Here is a 24,363-nt window from a genome sequence, read left to right as displayed (position 1 = left end):
TATTTAAGTATTTGAATCCAACAACCCGTCTTGCATCAGCCAGCAGGCCTCTTGAAAATTCTGAATTAACCTCACACGCGAGTAGGACGATTTGAGAGCACTTACAGAACAAAGCCATCTTTTTGCTCTGGTCTAGATAGAAGTCTCCCCGCTGTACTAAAAGCGTAAGCGGTCATACTGGCTAGGAGTCTCGCTTGTTTATTTACCAACTGTATATGTTTATCTACCTTTCTTCGCCTTTGGAAAGTTTCGCGCATTCTTCCTGTGTATAAATCTGTCGTGAAAAGAATGGTTGAAAACTACAGACCAATTTCTATCCTCTGCTCTGCGAGCAAACTGTTCGAGTCACATTTTTATCTAATATTCTGTAGTAGCGTCAGAAAAATTCTTCTTCCTCAACAACACAGTTTTTTATCTGGCAGTTCAACTAGAACAAATATTGTCCGTCTTATCTCATCTGCCTCAGAAGCTGTGTATGCACGGGGACAGTTCGATACCGTGTGCGGTGATCTCAGCAAAGCTTTTTAAATAGTTCAAAACTTCTTCTGCAAAACCTTTCACTGAAACATTACCGCTTGCTTCATACATTTACCCAGAGCTATCTTAGTAGTCGGTCGGGCTTCGCCTCTTAATGATACTTAATCTGCTGCTTACTAAGCTACAAGTGGTGTGCCTCAGGAATTTGTTCTGGACCCCCTTTTGTTTATTTGTTTGTAACGACGTCTCGGCCTGTTTAAATCACTTTTCTTTTCTGTTGTATGCTGGTCACATGAAAACATTTAAATGAGTTACTAGTTTTCAAGACTTCTTGGCTCGGCAATCAGTTGATGCTTTTAACAACCCTGCTCTGCAAACACACTTGCTCTGTGTGGCACTAAAACGTAGGTTTTTTCCTACACTCATAAAACACAGCACATCATTTATTCGTACGTTGGGAAACGTGTTTCGCTACCGCGTGTGTCAAAAATTTCCGACCGTGGAGTTGTTTCTGACAAAGCAGTAAACTTTGCTACTCGTGTATATTAAAATCATGAGCGCTCTTTTCGCTGCACGGGGTTTTTCTGCAGAATGTCTAAAGAAATCACCAACCCTGTTTTACTTCTAAGGCCTTACTTGTCTGTTGTACACTCTGTGTTAGAATATGCCTGTTTTGTTTAGAACGGGACATGCCAGTTGAGCAGCAACATCATTGATGAAGCGCAATAAAAGTGCATATCTATGCACAAACATCGTTTTTTTCTGCCACAGTGGCAATGGAACTGAATCATTTGTTGTTTCCATTCTATTCAATATCTAAGGGCAAAACCAACCAAAGCTGACCTAATCTTTGTATTTAAACTTGATCACGGAATTATTTCTTGTTCTGGCCTCTTTTCAAAAGTAACTCTTCACGTACAGTCGAAATTTGCCCGGAAGTCCCCAATACTTCTACCCGTAACACATGCAGTCGAAACTGACCTTCTATCGCCTTCGAAAAACATACCACCTGGACTCCCATAATATTGCCCTGTTTCATACCCCACTTCGGTCTTCCACGTGCGAACTTCTTACTACTGTCCTACCCTGAATCGGTTTCAACCAGCTGTATATCGATCTTCATTGCCCCCTTTCCGTTTTTTGTTCGCGTTTATTTTACAATGCCTAGTCATGTATATTTTTTCGTTTGCTGTGTCAAATGTTTCCTGACAGTTTTATTCTCGTCGTGAATTTCCCGTCTTTGGTGTACCGAAATAGTTGACGTTGTTTGGACGACCTTTAGTTCCCTTGTTTCATTCTCTTCATTTGATTCGCTTATACTGTGTTATTTCCATATGGTGTAATTGTGCATCGTCATCGTTCTTTTTTGAGGTGCCCCAGAACAAAGGCTATGGCTGTACCTGGGCACAATATAACGCAGAATAATTGATTAAATTAATTGATTGAATAATATTATTTTACCGGTGATTTGTACGTATCAACTTTTTGGTCTATACTCGTGCGATTGTTTCCTTTAAGATATTTTTGCCAAACTTTCTGCTGTGCTCCTTGGTATTGATAAGTTAAAATTTTAGAAAAGCGTCGCTCGGTTCTGCTCTGTTAAACTTGATTTCAAATTATCCCTTAGCACCTTCACTGCTCAGCTGCCGTGCTTTTACAGCAACAGTTTCGGTGGGTGTCTCCGTTCGCTGTTTTCACTTTTCGCTCCGGCAGAATTTTATTTATTCTAGATGGACCACCTTAGTTTGTGGTTGGTTTTAGTTCGTTTTTTGCAGAATATTCGATTATTGCATTTTCAACGTAAAATTGCGTATTTTATTTTAGCATCATCTGCGCGCCAGCGCAAGGCTATTGGTGGTTCCTGAGCGCGTAAATAAATGTTAGTGATCGATTATGATAAATCATTGCCTTGGTCGCAATCGATAAGCATTTTTACCTAAATAATATTTTCGGCAAATATAAAAGCTCATGTTCTAAAAAATATTTTTAATGTAATGTTGGCAGCTAAGTAGGATCAAGTGCTTCTCGTAAATTCTCTTTATTTCTATCTTCAAAATCTTCAACTACTGCTTCTAAAATTGTAAGATACTTTGGTAGGTTGCTGTTTATTGTACTTTTATTCTTCACTTTGTTCTATCCTACAAAGCAAATAGGCATTGCGTAGGCGCTTTGCTTGAAGTCATTGGGAGAGGTTTCACGTGAAATAGAGCGAAAATATAACACATGTTTAGTATCACGCAGGCCACGGGTTTCCTTTATAAAGAAAATCAATTATTCAATTTACAAATCGGCACCCTGAGCTAGAGCTTTTCCGGAAAGTTGTTTTACTAACACATCTTCCTCAGAATCTCAGTTGCTATAACAGGTTGGGAGAAGCGAGGACAGAGATGTTTTATTCACGAAAAAGAAATTATTTCTTTTTAGTACGGATATTGACATCATGAGAAAATGTTTTGCGTATGGGGTAAGTTCGTCACCCTTGAAAGGTGTGCGCAACGTCACTTGCAAGACTGTGTTGTGAGAAAGATATCATCTGTGGTGATAACAATACTTTATATAGGAGAGTGCCCTACTAAAATTTGAAATCTTTAGAGTTGCTCTTAACAATCTCCACAACATAATCTGAACCTCATACGTTTCGTGAATTTCCGGGCGGCTTGATGTCCTGTTTTTAGTATTTAAAACGTGAGCGTTATGATGATTACATTATTGCTGCTACATTTTGTACCTTTTCGACGTTGGGCTTTGCTATTGTGCGTAGGTTTGTAGTTTAAATTTATATTTTATACAAGAACTATTTTACTGGGAATAACAGATAAAGAATCTTCAGGGTAATTTTTTTGAGTGACTGTTGTGAGTTCGAAGACAAGTATCCAGTTCTTGACCTGTGCACTATCAGGTATATTATTACAAACCCGTAAAACTATTCTAAGGGCCAAATATTTTATTTAACGGAAAGTGCATATTTCTGTATAATTCTTGTTTGAGTAAGAGATTGTGGAGGCGCCTGTTTATAGTCACTAAGTGCAATGACATGAACACCATAAATTTTGATGTTTTGTGCTTTTTGTTTCTATGCTCATTGTTTTATGCTCCTGTAGTACATTTCTCCTAATTCTTGAGCTTTGTTTCGGTGCAGATATAAATCAGGCACTGCGAATACAAAGATTTAGGTGGGGCGTACATTTGCAATTGAAACCCGCAGGCGATAAGGATAATTTTGGGTCTACGTCTATTTCGTGTGTTAGTTACTTCATGCTGCCCTTTGACACAGCTCTGGCACAAAAACTGCAGTGGAGGATACCTAATCTATGCAAAACACCTCTTTAGATGTTGGGTTATTCGGTATTCTAACTTGCCTGTCGTGAAACGACATATGGACAACAAACTGCAAAAAAAATTAACAGAAAAAATCAACTCGAATGCTAAGGAAATTTTAGGATGAACGCTAACGTGAACCCTCAACACAGGATGGGGGTATCATTGTCCCGGGACACCTCGTAGCTTCGAACTGATTTGTGCAAACAGAAGGAAGTGGAGCAGATAATTATTGTAAAAGTCGACAGGTCGCAGACGTGGAAGCAAATCTATTCCAGTTGTAGCCGAGAAAGCACACAACTGGGGTTTCATAAGTACTTTTCTAGACTGAGTGTACCTTCTTGTATTCGAGCACTAACCACGCCGCGTAGTATGGAGGGCCGGTGTGGTCCTGCTTAATTTCCACGGATGCTGTTACAGTGCAAAAGATAGATTTGGAGTTAGTGTTTGGGAAATAATTTAAGAGCGTCTCAAAAATAAATATACTGCAGCACAGTAGCTCGAATGACCGACCAAATGCTTAGTTACTCTAGGTGTAAAAAACTGCTTGTTACGTAGCGCAAATTGTGTCCCGTTTGTGTCCCGTTGTCACTGTTGGGCGTTTTGAAGGTTTTTACCTTCAAGCTCGGCTAAAATCAAACAGTAACTTGTGCGATGAGGCAGTGAAAACTTGTAACTGCTTGTTTGTTCCAAATGAATAAGTGCGGAGAAGGGAGGAAGAAAAAGTGACTCAATATATTATGTTAAAGAGGCACTGGCTGCATGTAACTTCATTGTGCGCTAACACCCAGACCAGAACCTGCGCCAAGTTCCGTGTGCGTTTGGTATTGTTTGTGAGTTTGTGAGTTCACTGCGCGTGCCTCGCGCAACACCGATGTGTTGCTTGAAAAAAATTGTTAACACTGTTCCACTGCGCCAAAATTTCTTATTCACCGAAACCTCTTGAGGCCAGCTAAAATGTCCAAAGATAAATATACCCCTAGTTACAAATTCATTCAAAGCTAATGCTGGCTGCGTGGCTTTATTCAACTGTTTTGAGTACCTGCCTTGTCACCATCCAGCTGGAAATACCTCCACAAAGTGCCTGACCGGTATTCACTAGGTTAAACTCCCATGAACAAGTTCGCCGGAGCTACGGAACCACATAGTATCACTTACTCATCGAAGACACCATGAACCTTTTTGAATATTTCACAAGTTGAGTAACACAAATAGTTCTGGCGCAACCAAAATGAACGTTCTCTTATGCCAACTTTTATTTACAAAAGTGCCTCAGAATACGTCCTAATATCAATCAATCAATCAATCAATCAATCAATCAATCAATCAATCAATCAATCAATCAATCAATCAATCAATCAATCAATCAATCAATCAATCAATCAATCAATCAATCAATCAATCAATCAATCAACCAATCAATCAATCAATCAATCAATCAATCAATCAAACAATCAATCAATAAATCAATCAACCTTTATTTTCGGTGCCCAGGAACAACCTTAAGGTCTTGGTGCTGGCGCACCATATACAACACATTATTAAAAGAAAGGTAAGTGAGCACGGCACAACACACAAAATCCCCGATATGACAGAAAAGCAAAAAAAACAGCGTTGCAAGCTATGGCACTCGGCCAGCAAAACTTTCAAGGCACTTGTATAGTGCCATAGTGCCTATTTCTTGCTTTTAACTAAATGCATAACATGTATCGATGCGAAAGTAAAATATACCAAAACTCGGTCTCGGTATTTTACATGCTGTAAGTGACCTCTCTGCAATAAATTCTTTGACGGGTAATTTTCGTTTTTCTACATGTATCTTGGGTGATTTAAAGTCTGAAAGGAGGGGGGGCCAGCTTGTAAAAGATATCTACAGCAACTTTTTAACACTTTTGATGAGCTCTAAAGAGCCGTTTTACTCCGCAAATTAATTACTTTTTACAAAAGGGGTTAAAATTACTTTCAAGTTTGTGTTCATTGCAAAAGAAAATGAGCGTATCACCAGTCTTCCTGTAACTTTTTGTTAATGCGATATTTCTCTTACTACATTCCGAAACACATGTTTTGCTTCTAGTTACGTTTCACTTGTGCGCGTTTTAAAACTACCCTGAACAGTACTGATTTAGTTTACACGATGGCTCAGTAATACAACGAGCCAGGAGACTCTTAACTGCGAATTGTCTAGTAGGAAGTGTAAGTCATTACGACATTAGAAACACTAGAGCCCAAAAGTTTTTTTTTTAAACCTTATAGAGGTGTCATCAAGCAGTAAAAACTAAGAGAATCTTTGACGAAGACATCAAATAACTCTACAGAATATATTATTTAAATTCACCAGTAAAAACCAAACGAAGGCTTAGAGAAATTTACGAATACATGCCACTTCAGAGTTACGAAGAGTGGTCTAGTTTAGAAATTGTAAGAAGACCTTAAAAGAGTACATAACACAAAGGAAAACAGAAATATCTACACTTGAATTACTAGCTAGGGATAGAAAAAAATACAATTTGACCTGAGGGAATGCTCCCGCGTTAAGTAGCTTGACTCTCTTTCGCAATACAACTGGTACGTTTTCCAAAGAGATGAGCTACCCAAGAAGCCTGGTTCGTTGTCTTACGGCCAAGAAAAAGGATGAGAATGGGTAATTTGGAATCCCACTTTACACAAAAACTTCCGGAAAAGGTTAATTATCAATATTAGTTCTGTCGACAATTTATATTTTGCACTAAGCACACAAAACACACATTTTTGTTAGATACAAAAAAGTCTTTGCGCCAACTTGCTGCAATTGAATGCACGAAAAGTCAATTCGAACGCAGCGGAAGGAGAACGCCGAGTATGCGGTATCCATGCCAAAACTCAGCAAAAAACCACACAATTTTTAGTGACAAAGTGTGGCTGCATGGCTATAAGTAATATGGCTATAGGTTATATACAACGTTTGTAGAAGCAGGAAAATGATCTGCAATCAGTAAAGTTTCTATGAACACTACCGTACAAACAATAGTAAACAGTAATAACTGTGGAACAAAGGTGGCCGAAGCGACGTCAACTCACACTGCGTATGCTGTAAAATGGAGTAAAGGATCCTTCCAATGATAGTCTGGGTAGCGTTAAAAATGAGACGAACACCAAAGTAAGCATACATTGATGCAAGTTGAAGAACATGTTGATAAGAAGAAGTGACGGGAGATTTGAGTGGTGTATAGCCAGACGTTCCTTTCCGACAGACGTAAAGTTATTGTTACAATGAATAAAAATCACATTGCTCTAAAAACTGGATGCATTGTTTATTATCTCAAACGCGCACGTCGCGCAGAAGCAGCTGGACTTGAAGAGGCCATGTGGCAAAACAAGTACATGGTAGAAGAATTTGATGAAGCTATTTTTTATGTTATACAGCGGTTTTTTCCAACCGAATGCTTCATTCTTGTCAAGTTCTAGCCTCTTGTTATGAGGACATTTTCTAGGAACGTTACTGAGCTAAGAAAAACAGACTACTCAACCTTCTATTCCACTCAATATCTCCCCTTGCACACTCCAAAACCAATCTTTTTATTGCATTTCACTGCCTTCTCTCCTCTCACCTGGTGACCTTCCCCGATGTAAAGTGTGCCAACCACGCGAGGGTTTGCCCTGACGAAAGGCAAACTTTTTTGATGGAAGATTGATAACAATCATCCTTTCTGCTTTATTCAAAGTATTCTTTTCTCATATATGCAGGGTAATCAAAACTAGGTCAACCAGTTTCCTTAGATTAGGTGCCTAAACTTTAGTGAAGCTACGCGCCCAGGGGACACAAAATTAGTTTATAATTATTGACGTCAGTGGCCTAATTAGCAAAAATTGAATAAGTAGCTTTTTACGGGCTGCAGCAAGCAGGCATTTTTGTATTAAAAAGGTTTATGCATTTCTCTTCCTCAGCAGTTTTCTTTGGCAGAATACTTCTGGCGCATTCGTACTCCGAGATATCAAATTGCGAAGTTCAATTCCCGTTTGTATGAGTACGCATGCTAGACAGTAAAGGCCAGCGCAAAGCTCCTCCCCTTTGACCTGTGATTCGATAGTGGTTCCGAGTAGTCCTGATTGCGATAACGCCAGCCAAGACTGAAAGTGTTCCAGTTATGGTTTTTGCTTCTGCCACCACCCCGTTCTCAAAAAAAGCACTGTAGACAATAGGCACGTCACAAAAGGAAGGAGTTGTTCTCTGGTCTTAACTGTCTTGGATGTGTAATCATGTGAAGGGGAATTAAGGTTCCCAATTCAGTATCTCGGAGTACTCATGCGCTAGAATTCTGAAAAAGAACACTGCTTAGAAACACGATTGCGTCCAACTTTTTGATATGAACATACGGGCTTACTGCAGCCACTAAATAGTTGATTATTCAGTATTAGTTGAGTAAGCAACCGACATCAATAATTAGAATATATTTCTATGTTCCGCTGGGCAGCAAACGGTATTATAGACGTGGTTTTTATGAAAATCAAAGGCCTAATTAAAAAACCCTGTTGATTTACCTTGATCACCCTGTATATATATATATATCTATATCTATATATATATATATATATATATATATATATATATATATATATATATATATATATATATATATATATATATATATATATATATATATATATATATATATATATAAAAATATATATATATATATATATATATATATGTATATATATATATATATATATATATATATACAAAGTAAGAAGCCCCGGTAACAGCAACAGCGGAGGGTTAATTTCGATGTTTCGACTTCGAGACAAGTCTTCTACGGGAATGATGGCTTCGGTCGCTTCGGAGGAGAGCATATATGTCGAAAATGGAAAGCGGGTTTACGAATGGCCAATGATACAACACACAAACATACGTGAATAACACAAACACGAAGCGGGAGTCTTCCTTATTAGAAGAATGAACAAAAAATGAACAAAAAATGAACAGCGAAAAGAAAAATGCCAAGATAGTTGGTTGGAAAAAAGGCAGAAAGGGAGACGAAAGAGCACTGAAAAGCATTTCGAGTGGTAGCGGAAACGCGAAAAGCTCAACAGCGTCCGAAAGTGGGGTTGTAGAACAAAGGAGAGAAGGCAATATATCTTCCGCCGCTAGCCGTCCCTATGATAACGTCCAGACGCCCGGAGGGATCGCGTTTCCGTTGATTGAAAACGAGTGTCCCGCCATATGTTCGGAAAGTGTGAACAAGGCATTTTACAGCCCGTTTATGGGCCCGTTCTGGGGGCTGAGACAATTAAAGGACGTTTTGTGGTTGTGCAGAAGGAAACGGTCCGCCACCATTCCACCGTTCTCTCGCTGGACGGACGCCTTCCGAGAACGAAGCGTTAGGACGAGTTTTCAGGTCTTTGTTAAGAGCTGCCACTTTGCAGCTCAGCGACAACCCGTGCGTCGTTGGTGTCTCGCCTCCGGTCAGTGGGGTATGGGGAGGAAACAGCCAAACCAGAACGCAAGCTGCTCAACGGGATGGAAGAGAAAACGGAGAAAATAAACCCCGATGGTTCGGTAGCCGGGCTTAGAAGATGACTGTATGTGCAAGGGAGGGAAAAATAGATTTGCAAGCCGTCAAAAATGTAACCAGTCCGCCGGGGCGAATAGTGATAACAGCGGCAAAGATATGTGCGCTCGAGTAATAACGTGGAACCCAGAATTGTATTGCTTATCTTCTGGGTTAGGCGCCATATCCAAACGCTCAAATCTCCCAACCAATTTTTGAACACGTGTTTTGGGGAGAAGGTAAACAGAAGTTATTGCTGAAACAGCACCGGAACTAAGAAACATTACTTAATTGTCAGATTGTGACGGAGATTTAAAAAAGGTCTCCAAAGTAATAACACCATATTATAAAAGAGAGAATAAAAAACAAAGGATAGGAGTGAACACGAAAAGCGGAAAAGGAGAGAAGGAATAAAAAGGAAAACAAAAATGGACAGACATCAGCAAAGTGAAAAAAATCCACTGAACAAACGCTCACGTGCATGTGATTTCGGGAATTCGGTTCCGGCTACATACACAGCGCCACTGATAGGGTTAGGTAGATGATAATGTTTTAATCGCTGCAAGTGTGCCTGGGTCCTCATTTATACCTATTTTGATTGTATTGAATCGGTATATGAGGTATGATTGACGTTGTTCTCGTTCCCGGTTTGACGTGAACCCCGTCTCTAAGAGCGTGACGCTTAGTTTATCGAAAGAATGATCTGGAAGGCTGAGGTGTCTGGAGAGGGGCAGGGTCGGGCGCGTTTTGGCGTGCGCTTTGTGATTATTGAACCGGAGCCTGAAAGAGGTCCCTGTTTGCCCTATATACTGAATTCGGCACACATTGCATTCAATCAAATAAATCACATTGGCAGTGTCGCACGTCATGTTCCCGCGAATTTTTAAAGAGTACATCGAGTTGGAGCTTTGAGCAGTGCTTGTCTTCTGCATTGTCTTGCAGACAAGGCACCGCGGCTTCAGGCATGGCCGGCATTCATTATGCGCGGACAATGAATTTGTCCTTGCGTTCACGAGTGTGTCTTTGAGGTTCCGGGATCGTCGGTAGACGACGCCTGGAACGGATGGAAACGCCCGTTTGAGGCGTTCACTTTGTTCGAGAATGTTGTAGTGCTGCTTCAAGATGTTTTTAAGTTAGGAAAGTTGGTGCTGTACGTTAAGCATAGGTCTGTTCGTTGTAAGTCGCGTTGTGGGGGAAGGTTCGCAATTAGGTACACGCGGTTGAGCGCTTCGGCCTTTTTTTATGGCGTCATCAGTTACACGCGCTGGGTACCCCTGCCCCTACAGCATGGTTTTTAAATTGTTGGCGTTGGTAGCGAAATCTTCCGATTTTGAGCAGATTCGTTTGAAACGGTGGGCCTGGCTATAAGGAATGCTATTCTTACAGTGACGTGGGTGGTCGTTTTGGTAATGCAGATATTGCTGGCGATCCGTTGGCTTCCGATACAGCTTTGTCGTGAGTTTACCGTCTTCAATTGTCACGGTCACATCCAGGAAGTTTCTGCTCTCTTGAGAGTAGGTGTGAGTAAAATTGATGTTCGGGTGTGCAGAATTGTAACAGTCAATGAAGTGGAGGAGCTTATCCTCGTTGTACGTCCAAATAAAAAAGATATCGTCAATGTACCTTTTGTACAGGAGGGGATTTAAGTGGAATTCAGGCAGGAATGTGGCCTCAAACTTCCCCATAAAGAGATTGGCGTAGCTTGGTGCCATCTTGGTTCCCATTGCGGTTCCACTAACTTGCCGAAAGTACTCATTGTTGAATTCAAATGAATTTAGTTATAAGACGAGGGCCGCTAACCTCGCACCTACATGGCAGTCTTGGGTATCTGGCTGATTATGAAGCGCATACATGCTGGTTAGTGCGACTATCCCTTCGTCATAGGGGATGTTGGTGTAAAGGGAAGATACGTCAAGGGTTACTAGTTATGAGTTCTTTGGTACACGAAGATCCGAAATAAATTTGAGGATATCCGTGGTGTCCTTTATGTACGAGTCCAGGACGCTTTGAATGTGCCTTATTAGCTTGTCCACAAACCCCGATATGGGTTCGGTGGTTGTGCCAATGCCGGATATGATTGGGCGCCCTGGGTTGCCAGTTTTATGGATCTTAGGAAGCATGTAAAATCGGCCCGGACGGGGTTGCACTGGTCACATTGAACTGTGCTCACTGGAGGTTATTTTTCCCTCGTCCAAAAGATCTTTTAATACCGAAGTTACGATTTTGGTGTGCTGAATAGTGGGGTCCTCCGAAGGCGCTCATAATAGTTTGAATCATCGAGTTGCCGGTGCCCTTCTCGAATGTGATCTACAGTATTCATGATCACAATCGCTCCTCCTTTATCGGCAGGCTTAATTGTTATGTCAGTTCTATTCTCCAAACCCTTCAAGCACGCTTTCTCAGACTTTGTTAAATTTTGACGTTGACCTGTGCGAATTTCGCATTCCCGCATGACATCTTTTTGCACAGCGGCGATGTACCGATTCAGGCAATCGTCACGTTGAGTGCTTGGCGTCAAATCCTGTTTGGGCGTGTCTGCGCATATTGAACGTTAGGAGGCTTATCTAAAAAGTACTCTCTTAGTCCTAAATTTCTTGCAAAGTTATCTGGGTCTTGAAGTAACTGGAATTCATTAAAACAGCCGGTTGTGGGGCACAAGTTCAGCCCCTTCGAGAGTAGTTTTGTTTCATCTGGTGACAGAGCAGTACTAGATATGTTTACGATAGCGGTACCGCTTGGTTCTGTAGTAGGTTGGTTATCCACTGTGCAAGAAAGTGGTTGAGGGTCGGGGCTATAGTGGAAAGGCGAGATTTCAGGCAAAGTAGGGTTGGGAACTTTATCTCGTCTTAGTTTGCGAATTTTTGTGTCTACGAGGTCACGGTGCTTAGCTTTTTCGAACTCCGTTAAGGAGTTTATTTCGTCTGGTGACAGGGGCCCGTTGGAGCTGATAAGAGCCATGGATTGGGCCGTTAGCTGTTTCACCTGTTTTTCTTTATGATTGATGGCAATTTTTAAAAGTTCGATAGAAGCACTTAAGAGAACGATCTGACATGCTAGTCGGTCGTGATGATCAAGGTTCGTTATGGAAGGCGCGTGAGAGAGCGTGATACCTTTAGGGGTTACTCCAGCTTTTAGGTACACTTGAAGCGTTGATTTATGAAGATCATGTCTAATTCGTTTGTAAGCAAGTTTTCTTATTTTTGGAATGTGGCGCTGTAAAAATGTAGGCACAGAACCGTACTCACCATTTACATATCAATCGGTCCTAATGTGGGGCGCAGGTGTGGGCGGTTGGGGTAGGTTATCGCTCGTCAATATGGAGCGGCGTTGTTGCACAGGTGTTCCGGGCGTCATGCTCTGGGCGATTGGCGAAAACTCCATGTCGATGTTTTCAGCCAGAACTCCGGAAAAGGGCACTTGAACCATGTCCACAATGCGGGGGTGTGTGCGGTCTTCGGGGTTCTCCGCTGTGGGGGCCGGGCTTGCTGCATTGAAGTTCTCCTGGTTGGCATGATGATCGGGGATGCGTGGCTCAATTGACGCGGCGTCGCGAACCAGAACTCTGTTAGTCTGGGTTCCAGGTTGGTAAGGCGAGGGTCTGCTGGCAGTGGCCGCTTTTGATGACCACCAGGGTGCCGTCGTTGTTGCATCCCGTATGAAAAGACTCCTCAAAGTTTGCTCCATCACAGCTACTTCAAGGAAGTTGGGGTGAAGCCCGTCCGCAGCCAGGAAACGACGGGGCGGGAGTGAGCCAAACTGATAGCCCTCGTAAGTCACTTTGGCTGGGCGATGACAGTAGCTCCGGATGGTTTCGTTGAGTTTGCGGGCTTCCCAATTAAACCACTTCACGAAGTGGTCGTTTGGTCGGTCAAGCCGGCGGTTGGTGTGATGTGGCAACACACTAGACACGACCAACTTCTGGAGCTCCGGTCTGGTGCGAAGGGTGTTGTTTACCAGTCGCCGAAGACGGCGAAGGGTCTCATCGCAGCCGTAATGCTCCAGCTCGCTTGTACCGACGTGGAACACCAGTGTTCTCAGAGTTCTTGGAATGCTTGAAAGCTCACTTTCTATCTCGAACGTGGTCGCTCCTCGGATGGTGGTGAAGGCAGGGGCCGCTGTGTCATACGGATTGAAGTGCTGGTGAAGGTAACGAGTATGTGAATTTCCGATCATTGTAGAGGTAGGCGGGTGTTTGGGGAACCTCCGCGTGAGTTGCTGCTCCAGGGGTGCGCCGGGGGCCGGTCTTGAAACAACTGGCATGCTGGCGATGGGGCCGAAGGCGTGGTGAACACAAAGTAAGAAACCTCGGTAACAGCAATGTGGCGCTGTAAAAATGTAGGCACCGAACCGTACTCACCATTTACATATCAATCGGTCCTAATGCGGGGAGCAGGTGTGGGCGACTGGGTTAGGTTATCGCTCGTCAATATGGAGCGGGGTTGTTGCACAGGTGTTCCGGGCGTCATGCTCTGGGCGATTGGCGCAAACTCCATGTCGATGTTTTCTGCCAGAACTCCGGAAAAGGGCACTTGAACCATGTCCACAATGGGGGGGTGGCGGCGGTCTTCGGGGTTCTCCGCTGTGGCGGCGGGGCTTGCTGCATTGATGTTCTCCTGGTTGGCATGATGATCGGGGATGCGTTGCTCAATTGACGCGGCGTCGTGAACCGGAACTCTGTTGGTCTGGGTTCAAGGTTGGTAATGCGAGTGAATGCTGGCAGTGGCCGCTTTTGATGACCACCCGGGTGCCGTCGTTGTTGCATCCCGTATGAAAAGACCCCTCAAAGTTTGCGGCATCACAGCGACTCCTAGGAAGTTGGGGTGAAGCCCGTCCGCAGCCAGGAAACGACGGGGCGGGAGTGAGCCACACTGATAGTCCTCGTACGTCACTTTGGCTGGGCGACGACAGTAGCTCCGGATTGTTTTGTTGAATTTGCGGGCTTCCCAATTAAACCACTTCACGAAGTGGTCGTTTGGTCGGTCAAGCCGGCGTTTGGTGTGACGTGGCAACACACTAGACACGACCAACTTCTGGAGCTCCGGTCTGGTGCGAAGGGTGTTGTTTTCGAGTCGGCAAAGACGGCGAAGGGTCTCATCGCAGCCGTAATGCTCCAGCTCGCTTCTACCGACGTGGAACACCAGTGTTCTCATGGTTCTTGGAATGCCTGGAAGCTCACTTTCTATCTCGAACGTGGTCAACCCTCGAATGGTGATGAATGCAGGGGCCGCTGTGTCATACGGATTGAAGTGCTGGTGAAGGTAACGAGTCTGTGAATTTCCGATCACTGTAGAGGTAGGCAAGTGTTTGGGGAACCTCCGCGTGAGTTGCTGCTCCAAGGGTGCGCCGGGGGCCGGTCTTGAAACAACTGGCATGCTGGCGATGGGGCCCAAGGCTTGGTGAACACAAAGTAAGAAACCTCGGTAACAGCAACAGCGGAGGGTTTATTTCGACGTTTCGACAAGTCTTCTATGGGAATGATGGCTTCGGTCGCTTCGGAAGAGAGCATATATTTCGAAAGTGGAAAGCGGGTTTACGAATGGCCAGCGGTACCACACATAAACATACGTGAATAACAGAAACACGAAGCGGGAATCTTCCTTATTAGAAGAATGAACAAAAAATGAACAGCGAAGAGAAAGATGCCAAGATAGTTGGGTAAAAAAGGCAGAAAAGGGAGACGAAAGAGCACTGAAATGGAATTCGAGTGGTAGCGGAAACGCGAAAAGCTTAACAGCGTCCGAACGTGGGGTTATAGAACAAAGGAGATAAGGCAATATACCTTCCGCCGCTAGCCGTCACTATGATAACGCCCAGAAACTCGGAGGGATCGCGTTTCCGTTGATTGAAAGCGAGTGTCCCGCCATATGTTCGGAAAGTGCGAAAAAGGCATTTTACAGCCCGTTTATGGGCCCGTTCTGGGAGCTGAGAGAGTTAAAGGACGTTTTGTGGTCGTGCAGATGGAAATGGTCCGACACCTTTCCACCGTTCCCTCGCCGGACGGACGCCTTCGGAGAACGGGGCGTTAGGCCGAGTTTTCAGGTATTTTTTAAGAGCTGCCACTTTGCAGCTCAGCGACAACCTGTGCGTTGCTGGTGTCTCCCCTCCGCTCAGTGGGGGATGGAGGGGGGAACAGCCAAACCAGAACGCAAGCTTCTCAACGGGATGGAAGGGAAAACGGAGAAAATAAACCCCGATGGTTTGGTAGCTGGTCTTAGAAGATGACTGTAGGTGCAAGGGAGGGAAAAATACATTTGCAAGCCTTCAAAAATGTAACCAGTCCGCGGGGGCGAATAGTGATAACAGCGGCAAAGATATGTGCGTTCGAGTAATAACGCGTACCCCAGAATCGTATTGCTTACCTTCCGGGTTATGCGCCATATCCAAACGCTCAAATCTCCCAACCAATTTTTGAACACGTGTTTTGGGGAGAAGGTAAACAGAAGTTATTGCTGAAACAGCACCGAAACCAAGAAACATTACTTATTTGTAAGATTGTTGCGGAGATGTAACCTACAGTATTCATGATCACAATCGCTACTCCTTTATAGGTAGGCTTAATTGTTATGTCAGTTCTGTTTTCTATTTTAAGTTCTATAAATATATATATATATATGTATATATAGAATGAAATGCCGGCAGTCTACAATGCCAAAGAAGGCATAGGGGAATGGTTAGACTATTTTTTGCCGTTAGTGAAGTTACATTATTTTTTTGCATTAATTACGTGCGAAAGAAAGAAAGAAAAACACGAGCCCAGAGTGGGGACCGAACCGCGTGTTTTTCTTTCTTTCTTTCTCACGTAATTAATAAAAAAAATAATGTAACGTTACTAATGGTAAAAAATAGTCTAACCATTCCTATATGCCTTCTTTGGCGTTGTAAACTGGTGGTATTTCTTTCTGCATTTTGTAACGAGCCCCTCATTTCCAAACCCTATATATATATATTGTCAGGAACCGCAGGGTCTCAGTGCACAGCCATTGAAAGAGTACCAGCGGGGCAAGCTTTCGGAACCGAACTGCCCGTGCCACGTTGACGCACCAAGCACGCGCCGCTCGTTTCTTTATTCTCGTCATTCATAACCGGCGCCAAGGCGCCAGCTAAGAGCGCCAACCAGAAGGCGATACAGGGCCCCCCGACCAGACGGAATGTCGAACGTGACGCGACGGCAAGGCAGGTGGGAGTTGGTTTTGGGGGCGAGCAGTGGGGTGTCAAGGGCTACGATGTCGGCGCGGAGTTCGGTGGGTGGCGTTTCGAGGTAGGCCGGTTTGAGGCGGTCCACCGAGACGACTTCTTCGCGGCCATTCAACAGGATGGTGGCGAACTTCTGCGTCTTGTTAAAGACACGATACGGCTCATCGTAAAAGGGGGCAAGAGGCTCCTGTACAGCGTCCCACCTTACGAAAACGTGTATCGAAGACGCCAGGTCGGTATGCACAAAGATGCGGTGATCAGAAGACCGAGGTGCGACCGGTCGCAGATGCTACCGGCAGTCCTGCAGGCATTGGAGGTACTCAAGCGGCTGGGGCTACGAGGCCGTAAGGACGAACAAATCACCAGGATGTCGCAGGTGTGCGCCGTAGACAAGTTCACAGTTTGAACAGCCGAGGTCGCGACGAAGGATGGCACGCAGACCTAGAAGCCCTACAGGAATGTGATTGACTCAGTGCTCTCTATCCAGGCGTGCAGTGAGAGCACTTTTAACCTGGCGATGGAGCCGCTCAACGACGCCGTTGGCACAGGGATTCTATGCCGTGGTGTGGCAGTGTTTAGTGCCAAGCAAGCGGCTGAGGAAAGTAAACAGAGGACATTCAAACTACTTGCCTCCATCCGTTGTAACAATACCGGGGCAGCCGAAACGAAGGCTTTTGCGACCGTTTCCGCGTTGATGTCGGGAATTGGTACGGCTTCGAGCCAACGGGTGAAGCGGTCACTGATTGTGAGAATGTACCAGCAGTCACGGGAGGGAGGAAATGGTCCGACCGAATCAAGAGGCACGTGGTCAAAGCGACAGCTAGGTGGCGAAAAAGGCTGCGTGGGAGTCTTCGTTTGGCGAGTCCCCTTGGATGTCTGACAAGCGAACTACGAACGGGCCCACTGGCGGACATCCGTATTGATGCTCGGCCAGACGTACCGCTGTGTAATGAGGCGCTGCATGGCCCGGATGCTGGGGTGGCAGATGTGGAGCAAGTGAAACAAAGCACGACAAAAGGCAGCCGGAACGAAGGGTCGAGGCGCAGCCGCTGACATGTCACACCACAGTGAGCCAGGCACGAACGGATGAGGCACAAGTTGTAGACGGAGGGAACCCGGGTGGTCCCGCAGTGCTTGCAGTTCAGGGTCATTTCAATCTGCGCCTGAGCTAGGCGTTCCCAGTCAACAGCACATGCAGCACTGCCGATTGAGGTAATGCGTGAAAGCGCGTCAGCAGCCTCGTTGCGGTACCTTTGATGTGCAGAATGTACGTCACGAATTCCGAAATATAGGTGAGCTGATGGAGTTCCCGTGCGACGTACTTCGAGGAGTTCGTACGGAAAACGTACGCCAGAGGCTTATGGTCCGTAAGAACGTGAAAGCACTGGCCCTCCAAAAAGTGCCGGAAGTGCTGTATGGTGAAGTAAAAGGAGAGCAGTTCACGACCAAAAACGCTGTAGCGTGTCGCGGCAGCCTGGAGCTTCTGAGAGAAGAAACCCAGCGGGTGCCACTCGGAGTCGATTCTCTGCTGGAGAACAGCGCCGATTGCAACGCTGGATGCATCCACCATGATGCGAGTGGGGAAATCGGTTCTCGGGTGGATGAGAAGCACTGAATCGGCGACGGCTTGTTTAGCAGCGCTGAAAGCGACTCGAGCTTCGGGAGACCAGGAAATCATGATGAGGAGCTCTTGGTTGTGCGAAAAAACTCAGTCAGTGGATGCAGAAGTTTGGTGGAGTGGGGTATAAAGCGTCGAGAGAAATTGACCAGGCCCAAGAACTCACGAAGCTGGCGGAGGCTGGTAGGATCGAGGAAGTCCTTCGCGGCTTGAACCCGAGAGGGTAAAGGGCGTATTCCCTGCGCCTGGACGTGATGTCCAAGAAACTCCAGCTCGGAAGTCCCGAAGACGCATTTCTGGGCGTTGACAACCAGGCCATATTGTTGAAGGCGTTCAAACAATTCTCGCAGGTGACGCTCGTGATCCTGTGGAGTAGGACTCGCGACTGGGATGACGTCGATGTCCGCAAATACCGCCCGAAGGCCACGCGTCACCTCGGCAATAAACCTTTCAAATGTTTGGGCTGAGTTGTGTAGCGCAAAGGGCATGCGCACATACTCAAACAAGCCCAATGGTGTAGTGATGGCCGTCTTCGAGATATTGGCAAGCTCGACGGGGATTTGGTGATGTGCTTTGACAAGGTCCACTTTGCTAAATATTATGCACCCTTCCAAGTGGCTTGTGAAATCCTGGATGTGGGGTAGAGGATAGCTGTCGTGGACAGTCTGAGTGTTGAGCGCCCACTAATCGCTGTACGGGCGCCAGTCTCCACTTAGGAACCATATGCAGTGGAGACGCGTGGTTGCTGGACGATGGGCGGATAATACCGAGTTCCAGCATGTGGTCTAATTTACGTTTAGCAGTTGCCAGACGCTCAACGAAGAGGCGGTGTGGCCAAACTGCGATTGGTGGACCACGTGTGACGATGTGGTCGGTAACGCTTTGCTTGGGCGGCTGCTTTATGTTGCAGGGTCTCGTACCCACAGGGAAGTCTTCGACGGTTCTTGCGTACAGGCATGAGGAAAGCAGCGTGCGGAAGCTAGTTGGAACGACAGTAGACAGTACGCCCAGTATGGAAAGGCACGTCTTGCTATCAATCAGGCGATGGTGACGCATGCTGACGTCTAGGTCAAAGTGGGTGAGTAAATCGGAGCCCAGGATCGGCTGATTGACGTCGGCTGCTACGAAGACCCACCGGAAGGTGCGCCGCAAACCAAGGTCGAGGGTGAGGGACGGGAGACCATACGCGGCGATAGAGGTAGAGTTCGCTGCACGAAGCGTAGGTCCACGTGACTTTGAAGTACGCTCATCCTTGGTGGCCGGTAATACACTGACCTCAGCACCCGTGTCTACAAGGAAGCGCAAACCAGAAATGCGATCCATGACCAGGAAAAGGCGGCCAGGTTGGATGGCGAGGTCACTTAGCCGCCATCGGTGATCTCGCGGAGCGTTTCCCGACCAGCTGCATGGGGAAGTGCGATGACGGGCGCGGTGCTGCAAAGTGCGATGGTATCAGCAGATAGACGAGCTTCGAGGGCTTCGCGAGCAAGAACTGCCCGGGGAAGACGAACGACGGCCAGGACGTTGGAGGAGCCGCATTGGCGATCAGAAGACGTCCGAAGCGCTTCAATGAAAGCGTCGAGTTGATTGATCCGAGTCTCTAAGCGGGAAACGGCCGATGATTTTGCTGTCGAAGCCAGGGTGGCGACTTAGGGGAAATCGCGTCGTGAACTCTATCAGCAAGCTCGGCGGCGCGGTCAAGGGTCAAGTCCCCTGCAGCAGCTAAAACGATGCGAGTGGACTGTGGCAAGCGCTGCAGAAAGAGCTCCTTTACAAGCGCACCGTTCGACTCCACGGTGCTCACGCCCACGAGCTGTCGCATGGTGTTGAGCTGCTCGGATGGGCGGCGATCTTCAAGCTCTTCGTGGGTGAGCAGGTGCCGGAGACACACGCTCTCAGACTCTGCTTGAGCCGCAGATGCGGAGCATCACCCAAAGGTGCACAGATGACGTCTGCCACTTCATTAGCAACCTGAAGAGGCAAGTTGGAAAGCAAGTGGCCATACCGAGTAGTCTCCGAGATGACGCGGTGCAGATCGAAGACTGCTTTGACCTGGGCGAATGAAACCGGCGGGTTCTTGCGCACGAAGGTGGGCAGATGGAGCTGTATGACTGCGACGTCGAGCAGCCGCGAAGAGGCGTCAGGCAAAAGAGGGCCTGAGGACGCAAGGTTGCTGGGGTCGGTCATGTCTTAGTCTGGAGTCACCAATGTCGGGAACCGAGGGGTCGCAGCGCAGCGCCACTGAAAGAGTACCAGTGTGGCAGGCATACGTAATCGAACTGCTCGTGCCTTGCTGCCGCACGAAGGCGCCGGCTAAGAGCGCGTAACTAGAGGGCGCTACAGTATAAATATATATATATATATATATATATATATATATATATATATATATATATATAGATATATATAGATATATAGACAGAAAATAAGGATTGGCAGTCAAGAAAACCTCGGAAAGCAAAGGGGAGGTTGTGGTGAGTCATAGAAAGACATGAAGAATTTTTTGAGTCGAAAAGAAAGTGGTGAAAAAATGCCCGCCGGGTGGGATCCGAACACACGACCTCGTGTGTGTGTGTGTGTGTGTAGTCGCTTCAGCTGGACACGTTGTGGACTTTGTGAACGGTTGAAATAAAACACAAGTTTGAGCCGTTTTTGTTACCAAACTGGTCTGGTGGATGACAACGTGTTGACGGCGGGCGTGAATTTTAACTATTTAAGAATCGTTATACGTGATTCATGCCTGTGCTCCCGGCAACTTCTAATTGACAATTGGACTTACTACCAGAACTGCTCTCTATGTATTTACTATGGGGCACTCAATAGACAATTGGTTCAACGCCCTTCCGAAGGCCTTTGAAACGACCCTGTGGCATAGGTAATATACCGATAGGAGTAGTGGCCCATTTTGGTATCAGTGGATTCTTGCGCTAGTTCTCTATACGCCGTCATGTACTGCCTCTTTCATGAGAACAAGGTGCCAACCAACGTCAATTTGAGATGGTTTTGAGCCCGAATTACCAATTCGTCAAGTTTCACCTCAAAATGAGTCTTTAAGCGGGAGCACAAGCTGCCAACAAATATGTTCGCGCCAGCCTTTGCTATATTGAAGTGTTACGTGTACGTTTAGTGGCATAATATGACTAATTTCAGCTGATTACACAAAAACCCTCTACCCGTGCACGCAAAGAAAAATGAATGTTCCCAAACTATGAATTGGTTCTTGCAAATACCAGTTCAGCATTTGGAGTACTCCAAGTACTTCTGAAGGCTTTATGACGTATTTGAAACAGACATTTTTGCGTCAAACGCCGCAAACAGTTCCCACGTCCACGCTCAGATGCAAAGTTGGAGGTCATGTTGGCGCACAATCATTAGGTCACCTTGCTTTATTTTCAACAAATCTTTTTTACCTTGTTATTGAGAGCCACGTTGCACAGTGTGGGTTCAAATGACAGTTATTTGCGGCCCCAGGACCACCTTTTATCTTTAAATGCTGCAGCAACGTGCAGTTTTAGACAGCCCAAGCCATCAATGAATTCTTAATATTTCAATGCTCCGTACGTCCAGGCAGATAGAAATATGTTTTCTGGTATATTCTACAAAAAACTTCAAATAAACAATCTGCTTTGCTGGCCGATTGGTACTCTTCCTAAGGTAAACCGAAAAAAAACGGCAGAACTTCACCAGAAGTGTGGAGCAGGTAGGTCGAAGAATTAAGAGTGAAATAGTATGCACAAATACGTTTTTGGGAGTGTTTTTGCTTACCTATTTGAGTAACGGATCGGCGAGTAAGCACGTCCTAACTGTAAAAAAATTACCTCTCACTTTATTATTTCTTTCAAATGGATTGTGCCTAGGCCCCAAACTTTTTCTTCGCGTAATAATTTTAACAGGTGTGTTATTGACAAACATTCGGAATGCCTGAACCAAATACGGATAAAAGGACTACACGTAGCTAGTTACAAAAACGTGTTACTTCCATTTGATGTAAGGAAATTTGCAGGGGCGGTAGACGACACTGTTTACCGTCGTACAGAATCTTTGCACGTGCACTTGTTCCTGCATTTTTTCGGCGGAGCTTAACTTTGTTCTTGTTTGGGGGAAACCTACCACAGAATAGTATGCATAAAGGCCTTCTTTTATTAGTTCATACTAGGACGCAATCGCACGTTGCTGCTTGGAAAACAATTACCCATGCCGCCCTAGTGTAACCTAGTGTAACCCTAGTGTAACCAAAACAATCGAACATTTTTTCCCGACAACGTTCAGATCATTGTTATTTACACTACGCTGTCCTTCTCGGCGTGCGATTTCCGCTGCTCAGAACCTAGAAGGAGAAATAACTCGACGTCGCTGTCGAGAAATGAGGCGCATGGGGGTCGCGGGGCACCACATAGCGTGTAAACGTCTCTGTTGATGTTCGGGGAAAGCAGGACGCAACTGCATCTCAGTGTGTGGTAACCCCTCCGTGTTATCGTCCAGAGACACGCCTAATATTTTCGTTCTATTACACCTATCAAAACTTGCTTGGCGGTGCGTCAATGATTCTCTCACAAGATCATTCAGACGGCTTTTTAGAAGATAAAATGTACGCGGATGATATTCATAACACAATGTTACGGATAACAGGCTCATTTTAATATGTGGCTGTCTCGTTTGGGGTAAAAAACGCTCCCACATTTAAAAACATTATTTCTTGATGGTATTCTGTATCAATACGTGATTTCTTATACAAAATTCGTAGTCACATTTTCGATTACGTTTCAAGGACATCGTTTTGTATTTTTATATGCACACACCCGGTTAATGAGGCAGTCTCAATATGTTTCCATAAACGTGCAGTTCCCGATGAGCAACATTTACAAGCTTTATTTAACATTGATAACGGGTAGCCTTGAAGAAACAACGCTAAACTGGATAAAAATACAGAATATCAGGGCCCATGTGACGCAAAAAAGTCTTTAGTGCTTCTCGGACACGACAACATTTCAATGCAGCGTCCCTGTCATTGCGAGGCTCTATCACGGCCGCAGAGCCATCGTAGCCACCTTATTCGCAAAGACGTGAAACGGCAACGCGAAGAGGCTGAACAACTACCGTGTGATACCTTAACCCATGCAACTGCCGAAATAACTTTGACAAGCCCTTGTCTATGTAAAATATACAAGCATAAATTAACTGTTTGTGGTTCTTAAGGATGTTTCCAAAGTGCACTTTGTTGGGAAGCTTCGCAAATCTATGTCTTACCAGAGCTAAGCGAAAATAAATAAATAAATAATAAATGTTTTTTTGTCGAAGAGGTACATAGTTCATGACGGGTCAGCCCAAGACAAACAGGCGGCTCGTCGTGCTGTACCCGGAAGTCAGCGTCAGGACACTATAAATTACAGCAGGTAAAAAAGAGAAAACTGAAATGAAAAAGGGGAGGGCAAAAGAAACGAGAACAGTAAAATCGAAAAGTGTCTGTAGTTGGCAACCTGTTAAAACAGCCATTTTTATGTAACAATTTTCAGCAGATTTTATTCAACTGGAAGGAACTCAAGCTCAATGTAACTATTCAGCATAAATAAAAATGCATTTTTCCAGAGCAAGAAAGTACGTCGAAACTTGTAGACAGATATAGCATCTAAATCCGGCACCTTCTTTGGCTCAAAGCTGAATAATATGTTGTGCAAGTCATAAGAAGTCACGAAAGGAAGGAATCCAGAGGACCATAAACTGATGATGGTGTCGAAACAAGGGATAGAATCAAGCTCAATGCGTACCCGAAGGTGTTTTAGGAAACTGAACCTTGAAATCAGTAACTGCAGATTCGAAATTCTCGTAATGTGACGAAGAAGGTACACTCGTTTGGAAGGATGTCAAAAAATTTTTATTATTTGTTGCTCAAGTTTTTTTGGGTTGCATCGGTTTCATAGAAGGATTTATAGTAAAATGAGCGCTTATCGGACCGAAGTAACGCAGTTACCTTATTTGTTTACACTTTCTATAGGTTCTTCCGAGCAATGCATAAAGTGAGCGCCTACACTTCTCCCGAAGTTTGTCTTTTTCTTTACATGCCCTAAGAACGGCACGGGTATGCCAAGGCCAATCATTATTCCTTTTTTTATTTTCATTTTTGTATGCGCAGTACGTGGTATTCCGTAGTTACATTAACAAATTTATAATAATTATCATGTGAGGTGCCCCTCCAAGGAATGTATTTAAGTAAAAAAATAACTAAACTTT

The 24,363-nt window shown here is 45.0% G+C and overlaps 1 protein-coding gene across 2 annotated transcripts in view; it reads right to left on the bottom strand.

Moving 5' to 3' along the window:
* Nucleotides 1-7,033, bottom strand: part of LOC144142210 (uncharacterized) — a 45,153-nt gene extending 38,120 nt beyond the window's left edge. For both annotated transcript variants that reach the window (XR_013316895.1, XM_077673569.1), the window contains exon 1: nucleotides 6,853-7,033. The gene's annotated coding sequence lies outside the window, so the exon portion shown is untranslated. The remainder of the gene's footprint in view (nucleotides 1-6,852) is intronic.
* Between the last annotated feature and the right edge of the window lie 17,330 nt (nucleotides 7,034-24,363).

This window comes from Haemaphysalis longicornis, unplaced genomic scaffold, assembly GCF_048455015.1.
Source record: "Haemaphysalis longicornis isolate Haplotype H1 unplaced genomic scaffold, Haemaphysalis longicornis Haplotype H1 scaffold_6, whole genome shotgun sequence".
Lineage (NCBI taxonomy): Eukaryota > Metazoa > Arthropoda > Arachnida > Ixodida > Ixodidae > Haemaphysalis > Haemaphysalis longicornis.
Note: the sequence above shows the minus strand (reverse complement) of the source record. Positions and strands in the feature narration are given on the sequence as shown.